We start from the raw sequence: 9246 nt of genomic DNA on the forward strand, positions 1-9246 counted from the left end.
TGAAACTAGAGAACAATCATCCTGAACAATGAACTGAGGACGAGCTGGAGACAAGCCTTATACAAGGACTTACAGAAGAAACCACATCAAGACTGGGAGGAAGTGCAGAGGCGTGAGAGGGCTGGCTGGGCTCTACGGGTGGCACATGAAGTTCTGGAGAGGTATTTTAGCAGCTGGGAAGGTTCCCCCTGGGAAGGGTGGTGTCTCAATTCCAAGTCTGGCTTCCCCACCCAGCCTAAGAGCACCAGAACTGGAAAAGGACCCACATAACATCCAGCTGTGAAAAGCAGTGGGGTTTCTGTCCACTAGGGAGAGACAGCTAGAGACACAGCCACCCTCTTAAAGAGCTAACACACAAAATTTCATTTGCAGCCACTAACCCTAGGCTTTGGGAGAGGGAAGGCAGAGCAGGTCCACCAGAGTAGAGTCTGGTGTTGGTGGCTGTGGGCATGTGTGCCTGATGGAGGCGTGGCTGAAAAGCGTTCTCTGCCCTTCTGTGGAAGTGCTGAGGACTGTATGACCTGGAAGCAGCCCTCTAGCAACACCTGCCAGGAGTTGAGACATAAATGCTTCAGCTCCCTTGACCTTTGGGAGATAACTGGGAAGTGTGTGTTTCTTCCTAGCCTCTAAAGCTTAATCGGTACTAAATACCTCACTATTAAGCACCAGAAGTATCAAGTACTAGCAGCACTAAGAACTACATAATTAATCTACTGCGGCACTAGCTGTATTGGGCTCCAGCAATATTAGTGCCAGCAGCATTAATTTCCAGCAGTATTAGTATTAGCACTGTTGATCTCCAGTACTATCATTATTAGTAGTAGTAAGCTCCTGCAGTATTAAGTACTAGCAGTACTATGCTATACACTATTAAGCTCCAGAAGTATTGGTATTAAGGTCCAGCAGCACTAGTATTAGTGTTACTAAGCTCCAGCAGTATTACTACTAACAGTTTTGAGCTCCAGTAGTAGTAGTACTAGCAGTATTGAGCTCCAACACTATTAAGCCTCTGTAATATTCCTAGCAGCATGAGCTTCAGCAGTATCAGTACTGGAAGTATCAAGCTCCAGCAGTATTACTGTTAGCAGAATTAAGCTCCAGCAATATTTGTGTTAGCAGTATTAAGCTCCAGCATCATTAAAACTAGCAGTATGAGCTCCAGCAGTATTAAACTGTAGTTGTCCACAGCAGAATGTGGCTTCAGAACTTCTATATTCTCAGTGAACTGTTTCCCAAATAAACAACTTGAATTTGAATCCTTATCCTGGGGTCTGCTCCTAGGGGAACCCAAACTGAGACCCCCCCAAGTGCCTGAGAAACTCATGCCAGGCCCAGTTCTGCATCAGCAGGTTCAGAAGTGGACTTGCATCAGCCTGAGTTTACCTTTGGTGGCAGGGAAGTCTGTCAGGACTGTGCTGACGCCCAACACTCTATAATGGGAATACTGGTGACTGAAGTAATTCAGTCTTGTGAACTGACCTTTTGTGAACTCACCTTTTCAATGCCAAAGTGTTTCAGTACATAGATACCATCATCAAATAAGAATCTTTAAAAAGAAAACATACAACAGTGGCAACACAACAGGAAGATGGCACTTCCTTAACTGTCTGTTATCCAGTCAGAATTCAAATTTCCCCAGTGGTCTCAGAAATGTCCTATCAGTTTTTTAAAATATCAGAATCCAGTTCCTCAAAGTAGAGGTCTATGAACTGCATTTGGGAGATATGCTAACTTAAATATGACAAAATTCTCAATCTCTCTGCTAAAGTAAAAACCCAAATGAGTCATAGCTCTTCGGGGGAACCTCCCCAGCCACTGAACTGTCTTTCTGTAACTTTGTCTGCCAACATGCATTTGGAGCGAGAGCCAAGTGCTGCTGTTGCCCGGATGGAGCTTACTTGACTTGCTGTTGAAAAATACAGAAAAGTCAACAAAGCTACCACTTACCTAAGGAAAACCCATTCCAATTAAAGGCGTTTCTTTGAAGGTTATTTTCAAAGGATGTGGTAGTGATTTTTGAAGTCCTGAGACTCTCATAAGGCTCTTTTGTCTCAATAGCACTTCTGTGTATAGATTTATTTCAATAGAAAACAACTTAGTGTCATGAGTATTCACCTAATTGTCCATGTTGCACCAGAAAACAAGGCCAGTAGTTTTGGAAATGCTTTCAACTTGGTATTCTAACAAGGTTCCTTAAATTAATTTTCTGATTCAGATTTTTGTCATTCCTGTAGGGGTTTTTAAAGTTTTTTCTATTGATTTGAGAGAGACAGCCAGCCATTGATTTGTTGTTCCACTCATTTATGCATCATTGGTTGATTCTTGTATGTGCCCTGACCAGGAATTGAACCACAACATTGGTGTATGGGGATGATGCCCTAATCTACTGAGAAACCCGGCCAGGGTGCCTGAAGGGTCTTCTTTTTATCTTTAAGATTTTTTAATTTTATTTTTAGAGAGAGGGGAAGGGAGGGAGAGAAACATCAGTGTGTGGTTGCCTCTTGTACACCCCCTACTGGGAACCTGGCTTACAGCCCAGGCTTGTGCCCTGACTGGGAATTGAACCAGCAACCCTTTGATTCTCAGACCAACAGACACTCAATCCACTGAGCCACAGCAGCCAGGGCTGAAGTGTCTTTTAATGGCGGTTCCACTATACAGCCATAATTGATTAAATTACTGGCCTTGGTGATTAACTCAGTCCCCATCGCCTCTGACCTGTCCCCTCCCCTGAGGTTGCTTGGGGGCAATTGCTGAAAGCTGAGTTTCTATTCAAGCTTTGGTCTTTCCACGACTATCTCCCATCCTGAAGCTACCCTAGGGGCCACCAAGAGTAGCTTCATTAGAACAAAAGATGCTTCTGTCATCCCTTCGCTCAGGAAGTCCATGCTAGGAACCGGGCCTGCGATACCACACAAGACAAATCTAGCTGATAGCAAAGCATTTTCATATTCATCAGCTCCAATCACAGGGGAACTGGGTGGAAAGCCTCACGTATCTCAGAGGTGTGCCAAGAGGCAATGACAACCTGTCTCATGACAGCCCTCCAGGGTTGATAAGGTGAGTGGGCAATAAGCTCACAGCAGCCCCTCTTGAAATGCTCGCTTTCTCACACTCCTGGGGGATCTTGAGGTACCTGCCAAGACCTGGGTGAGTGGCAATCCATGCCTCTGACTGCACATGTGGAATGTTTTCAGGAAGCCTTACAATGGCCTGAATTCTCCATAGTTATGCAAAATAAGCAATGGACACTGAGATCTCCAGAGGATTTCAGTTGTGGGTTGAAGGTCTCTCCCTAACCCCCTAATTCCTATGTTGAAGCCCCTAACCCCCAACATGATGGTGTAGGGAAGTGGTGCCTTTGGGAGCTACTTAGGTTTAAATGAGGTCAGGAGGGTGGATTATGAGGAATCCTGTGGTGGGGTGAGTGCCTTTATGAGAAGAAATGACAAAAGATCTCTCTTTCTTCCCCTCCCCCCTCCCCTCCCAACTTGAAAATACAACAGAAGGCAGCTGTCTACAAGCCAGGGAGAGGGCTCCCACCAGAACCATGGTCTTGGACATGCTAGCCTCCAGGACTATGGGAAATAAGCTTCTGTTGTTGAAACTGCCCAGTCTGCAGTATTTTGTTATGAAAGCCCAAGTTTACTGAGACAGATACAAAGGCAGTAACATGGATTGTCTCCTGGCCAGCAGTTGAATGTGTGGAGCCAAGAGGGTCAAGGAGACTGTAATAGAGACATCTAGCAGGAGACTCTCTTCACATCCTTGTCACTCAGGCACCCAGACCGATAGAGTGGCCACTACCAAAGATTGCTGGTCACTGGGTCATGGAGGAGAAAGAGCTCAGGGTGAGGATAGAGGGAGTGCTTACGATTCAATGCTTCATCCTGGACAGGACACTCATCAGTGTCATTGACAACTCATTGTCCAGCTAGAACAGACAGCAACAGCCAGAGATGGAAGTCCTGTTGCTTGTGGGTGGCAGCAGGGCCTCAGGGTTTCTGTGCTGAGCAAGGAAAACGATGTGATCACTAGGGAGCAGTAGCACACGACGAGTTTTATTGGTGACAGGCTTGTGTGGGAAGTTGCTTACCTCATGAAAGCTTGCAAAGGGTTAGACACAGGAACAAGGAGGTGAGGGGTGTCTGAGAAGGGGCTCATGTCTAGACTAGTGATTTTCAACCTTGCTCATCTTGTGGCACTCATTAATTCATTACTACAGTACACAATTCAGCATCCTGAAAAATTTTTTTTTGCTGATCTGACAAAAAATGTAATTTTGATTTATAAAAAATTAATAGTAATTACCTACCTTTTTCTTTTTTGCTCCAAAGTGGCTTGTGCCTATACTTTTATATAAGGATTTCTGGTACCAAGAATTAACCAATCAGATGCAATCTCATTATGCTACATGGCCAATAACATGTAACTCTGTTATATGACCTGCACATTTATGGTTTAAGACAGGGCAGTCACACTGGATGGCTATTGTTGTGTTGGCTATTGTCATTTTTTAATTTGACAACCTAAGGAAAAAGTGGTCAGTGCTCCTGACTAAACAGCCAGGTTCTGCATATTTTACAAATTCTTGTGGCACACCAGTTGAAAAACACGGTCACTCCAAAGGCTTACCTGTTCATAGGGTCTCCCTATGGCTGGCAGCTGTGGGGTACAACTCCATGGGGTATGCAAAGCAGGTAGGTTCTACCTAGTTGATTATTTTTAAATCCTCACACAAGGATATGTTTATTGATTTTAAAGAGAGATGGAGGGAGGGAGGGAGAGAGAAACATCCATGTGAGAGAGAAACATTGATCTCCTGTACATAGCCTGACCCAGGATCGAACCCTCAACCTAGATATGTACCCTGACTGGTGAGCACACCTGCAACCTTCTTGATGTACAGAACGATGTTCCAACCAACTGAGCTACCTGGCCAGGACTCTACTTAGATTTAGTATCTGCTTATTTGGGCTTCATTTAAACTAATTGGATCTCTGACCATTTGAGTTTAGTGCCCATTGGGCTTTTGGGCCAACAGATTTTAGAAGTGTACAGGTAGGGCCGACACACAGCGGCCAGTTGGCTCATTTATAGAATAATGCCCAGAGTAGGGGATGTTTGGGAATCCTTCGCAAACAACAGAAATGACTCCCACACCATGTTTCTGAGAAAAAGGCACCCTGATTTCCAAAGGACTTATTTGAGAACAGTGTTCACAGTATTTTATTGCTGTATTTTCTCCCTAGAGAAAATAAAAGTAAATAAATGCTTAATGCAAGTTAAAGAGGTTGTAGACCTACACGGAGAATTTCATCTAGGGCTTTTGTAGAAGATGCTTCTTAGACCCTAATCTCCTTGAAAGCCAGGACCATAGTTGTCAGGTTTCCCTCTGAATAACAAGTGTCCAGAACAGGCGTTATTATAACGCAACCTGACCCATGCCTCAGCCTCGTCTTTCTGTGTTTCTGTCATCTTTATATTCGCCTTTTCAGCCACACTGATCATCTTTCTGGTGCAGACCTGCAGCGAGGTCAGAATTTCAGCGCTGATCTGGGAAAGTGATGTGACCACTAGGTGGCAGTGGTCATTATGCGCACAACTTTTAGTCCTTCACAGTCACCGTGTACTACTGGTTCACAAGACTTTTTTTGTCAATTCTGTACTCTCTGCCCAGGGCACCCTTCCAGCCCTTCTTTACCTAGTTCAAGTCCACCCAACTTTCAAATCTCACATAATTTCTTCAGCCAAGCCGTCCGAGATCTCCCTCATTAGATCAAATCCTCCAATCATGGGCTTTCAAACCTTCTCTCTCTCCTTTTTTTTAAATCAAAGTTTTAGTAAATTGAATTCAACAATATCTGAAACAGTTAACATTTTAGAATGTCAGTATAGTTCACAAATTAACAAACATCATGAGCATCTCAATAGATGCAGTGAAAATATTTAGCAGAACCCAACATCCATGCATAACAAAAATTCTCAGCTAAGTAGGCATAGAAAGGAATTGTATCAACCTGATTTTTAAAAATCTGCAAAAGAAATACAACAAACAACATAGTTACCAGTGCATGATAGAGCGCTATTTCCCTGTGGTTAGAAATGAAACAGTTTGCTTTTAGCACTTTTATTTAGCATTGTATTGAAGGTTTGTTGAAGTGGTGGACATAGCTAATGGTTTCCCAGCATTTAAATTTCTTTTCTTCCTTTAGGTAATGGAAAACCCCTTCCCGTATTTGGAAGGCTACACGCTAGAGCCCATATTTCCACAGCCACTTTTGTTGCTATACCTGGCCATGAGTTAAGTTCTGGCCCATGGGATGTGAGCAAAAGACAGATTCAAATTCTGGGTCCTGCTCTTAAAAAATATTGTGTGAGTGTATGTATCTCTCTCTCTCTCTCTCTCTCTCTCTTTTCCTACTGTCTCAGAAACATAGCAAAGCTACATTTTTTATAAAAGCAAAGCTGTTGAGCCCTGGGCTGGTAGCTCAGTTGGTTAGAGCATCGTCCTGATACACCAAGATCGCAGCTTCAATCCCTGGTCAGAGCACTCAGAAGAATCAACCAATGAATGCATGAGTAAGTGAAACAACAGATCAATGTTTCTCTTTCCCCCTTCCTCCCTTTCTGTCTCTTTCTCAAAAAATCAATAGTTTTTTTTAAAGCAAAGCTGTTAAGGAGCACTAGACTGTTCAACCATACATTGTTAAGTGAGAGAGAAATGAAATTATATATGTATATATATTTTTTTTCCTTGGGTGCCTTCTTTACAGCAGCTTCAAGTGCCCCCTAATTGATACAATAAGGCATGATCTGGTTACTGCTATGGTTTCTCTGTGAGCTTCACGAGAGTGGGGTGTTTGTCTGCTATTGCTCCCGACAGTGCCCTCTGCCCCTGGCATGGTGCCTGGTACATGGGGGCCCTTAACTAATGTGTGATAAGTGGATGAATGAGAATTTAGCGGGGAGGAGGTACAGGATAAAAGTGGAAGTCCCAAGGGTGAGGATGCCTGGGTTTGTAACAAGTCGTCCCTAACTAAGTGGCCTAAAATAACACAAATGTTTTATCTTTCCATTCTGGTGGTAAGAAGTCCCAAATGAGTTGGCGGGCTGGGCTCTTTTGGAGGCTCCAGGGGAAAATCCAATTCCTTGCCTTTTTCAGCTTCTAGAGCCACCTGCATCCCTTGGCCTGTGACCCTGCACCACACTGACCTTAGCTTCCATCTTTCTTTCTCTAATTTTAATTTTTAACTTTTAAATTGATTTTAGAGAGAGAGTAAGGGAGCAGGGGGAGAGAGAGAGATATCAATCAGCTGCCTCTAGCATGTGCCCTGACCAGGAATCGAACCTGCAACCTTTTGGTGAATGGGATGGTGCTCCAACCAACTGAGCCACCTGGTCAGGGCTTTCTCTAATTTTTAAATTAATTTTATCACATGTATAGGGGTGGCATTGGTTGATAACATTCAGTGGGTTTCAAGTGTACACCTGTGTAACACATTGCCTGTATATTGTATTATGTGCTGACCACCCAAAGTCAAGCCATCTCCATCACCATATATTTGACCCCCTTCACCCTTTTCTACCTCACCCCATGCCTCCTCTCCTCTGGTGACCACCACACTGTTGTCTGTGTGTTGGAGCTGTTGTTTGTTTGCATTGTCGGCTGGTTTGTGGCTCTCAGTTTTAGTCATATATCCCACACATGAGGGAAACTGTGTGGCTCTTGGCTTTTTCCATCATGCTTATTTTGCTCAGCATGATGTTCTCAAGACCCATCCATGGCGTCTTCTCCAATGCTGACCTCTGTGCCTGCCTCTTACAAAGACCCTTGTGATTACTGAGCCACCCAAATAATCCAGGGTGATCTCCCCATCCTCCCCATCTCGTGATTTTTTTAAACCTCACCCGAGGATATATTGATTGATTGATTGATGGATGGATTGATTTAGAGAGAGTGAGAAAGAGAAACATCAATCAGTTGCCTCCTGTACACACCCCAACCAGACACTGAACTTGCAACCTAGGTGTATGCCCTGACTGGGAATCGAACCTGAAACCTTTTGGTGTATGGGGTGACACTCCAACCAACTGAGGCACCTGGCCAGGGCATGATTCTTAATTCCATCACATCTGTGAAGTCCCTTAGCCATGTATAACACTCCCAGGTTCTAGGAGCTGGGACATCACATGTTCAGGAGAACCACTATCCTGCCCACCATTGAAGGGCAAGAGTGTGGAGACTGCTTTGTGATCCTCAGCATGGTGGGCTCATGCAGTCGCATGGACAATGTCAGCTAAGACCTGTGTGCCAGGCCCTGGGGATGCAGAGATAAAATGACCTGGTCTCTTGGGGGGAGCTCGTGGCCTGGTCCTAGAGAGAGATGATCAGGATGCAGTGCGCTAAGTACCCAGTCAGGGCGAGATAAGGCATTAGGGAAGCACAGGTGGGTCAGGAAAGAGTTTCCAGGGACAACAGCATCTCACCTGAGACCCGAAGGGTGAGCAGCTAGCCAGGCAAGAGGGAGTAGAAAGCAGAGGCCATGGCCTTGGTTGGGTAACTTGGTTAGAGCATCCTCCTGTTACCCCAAGGTTGTGGATTCAGTCCCCAGTCAAGGGGCACGTACAAGAAGCAACCAATGAGTTCTTGAGAAAGTGGAACAACAAGTCAATGTCTGCCTGTCTGTCTCTCTCTCTCTTCCCCCCTCCCTCTCTCCTCCTTCACCTCCCCACCCCATCCCCTCAAGTCAATTTTAAATTTTTTTAATAAAAGGAGAGACAATGCCAGCTGTATCACAGTCTCATTAGGGCTTCTTGGGAACTCTGAGGCTTTCTGCGTGACACATGAAAGGAACAACTGCCTTTGCAATTGTTACATGTTTAAACAGTCCCCTGTCTCTTCCTCATTTAAAAGTGAAAGTGAGCCCTGGCTGATGTAGCTCAGTGGACTGAGCGCAGGCCTGAGAACAAACAGGTTGAAGTTTGATCACCAGTCAGGGCACTTGCCTGGGTTGCAGGCCAGGTCCCCAGTAGGGGGCATATGAGAGTCAACCACACATTTATGTTTCTCTCCCTCTCTTTCTCCTTCCCTTCCCCCTCTCTAAAAATAAATAAATAAAATCTTTTAAAAAATAAAATAAGTTGTATGTTTAAAAAAAGTGAAAGTGAAACCAGAGACTTGGAAATAAAGAACAAACTGACAGTGACCAGAGGGGAGGCGGGAGGGGGATAATGGGGTGAGGA

Source organism: Phyllostomus discolor, chromosome 12 (assembly GCF_004126475.2).
Source record: "Phyllostomus discolor isolate MPI-MPIP mPhyDis1 chromosome 12, mPhyDis1.pri.v3, whole genome shotgun sequence".
Taxonomy (NCBI): Eukaryota; Metazoa; Chordata; class Mammalia; order Chiroptera; family Phyllostomidae; genus Phyllostomus; species Phyllostomus discolor.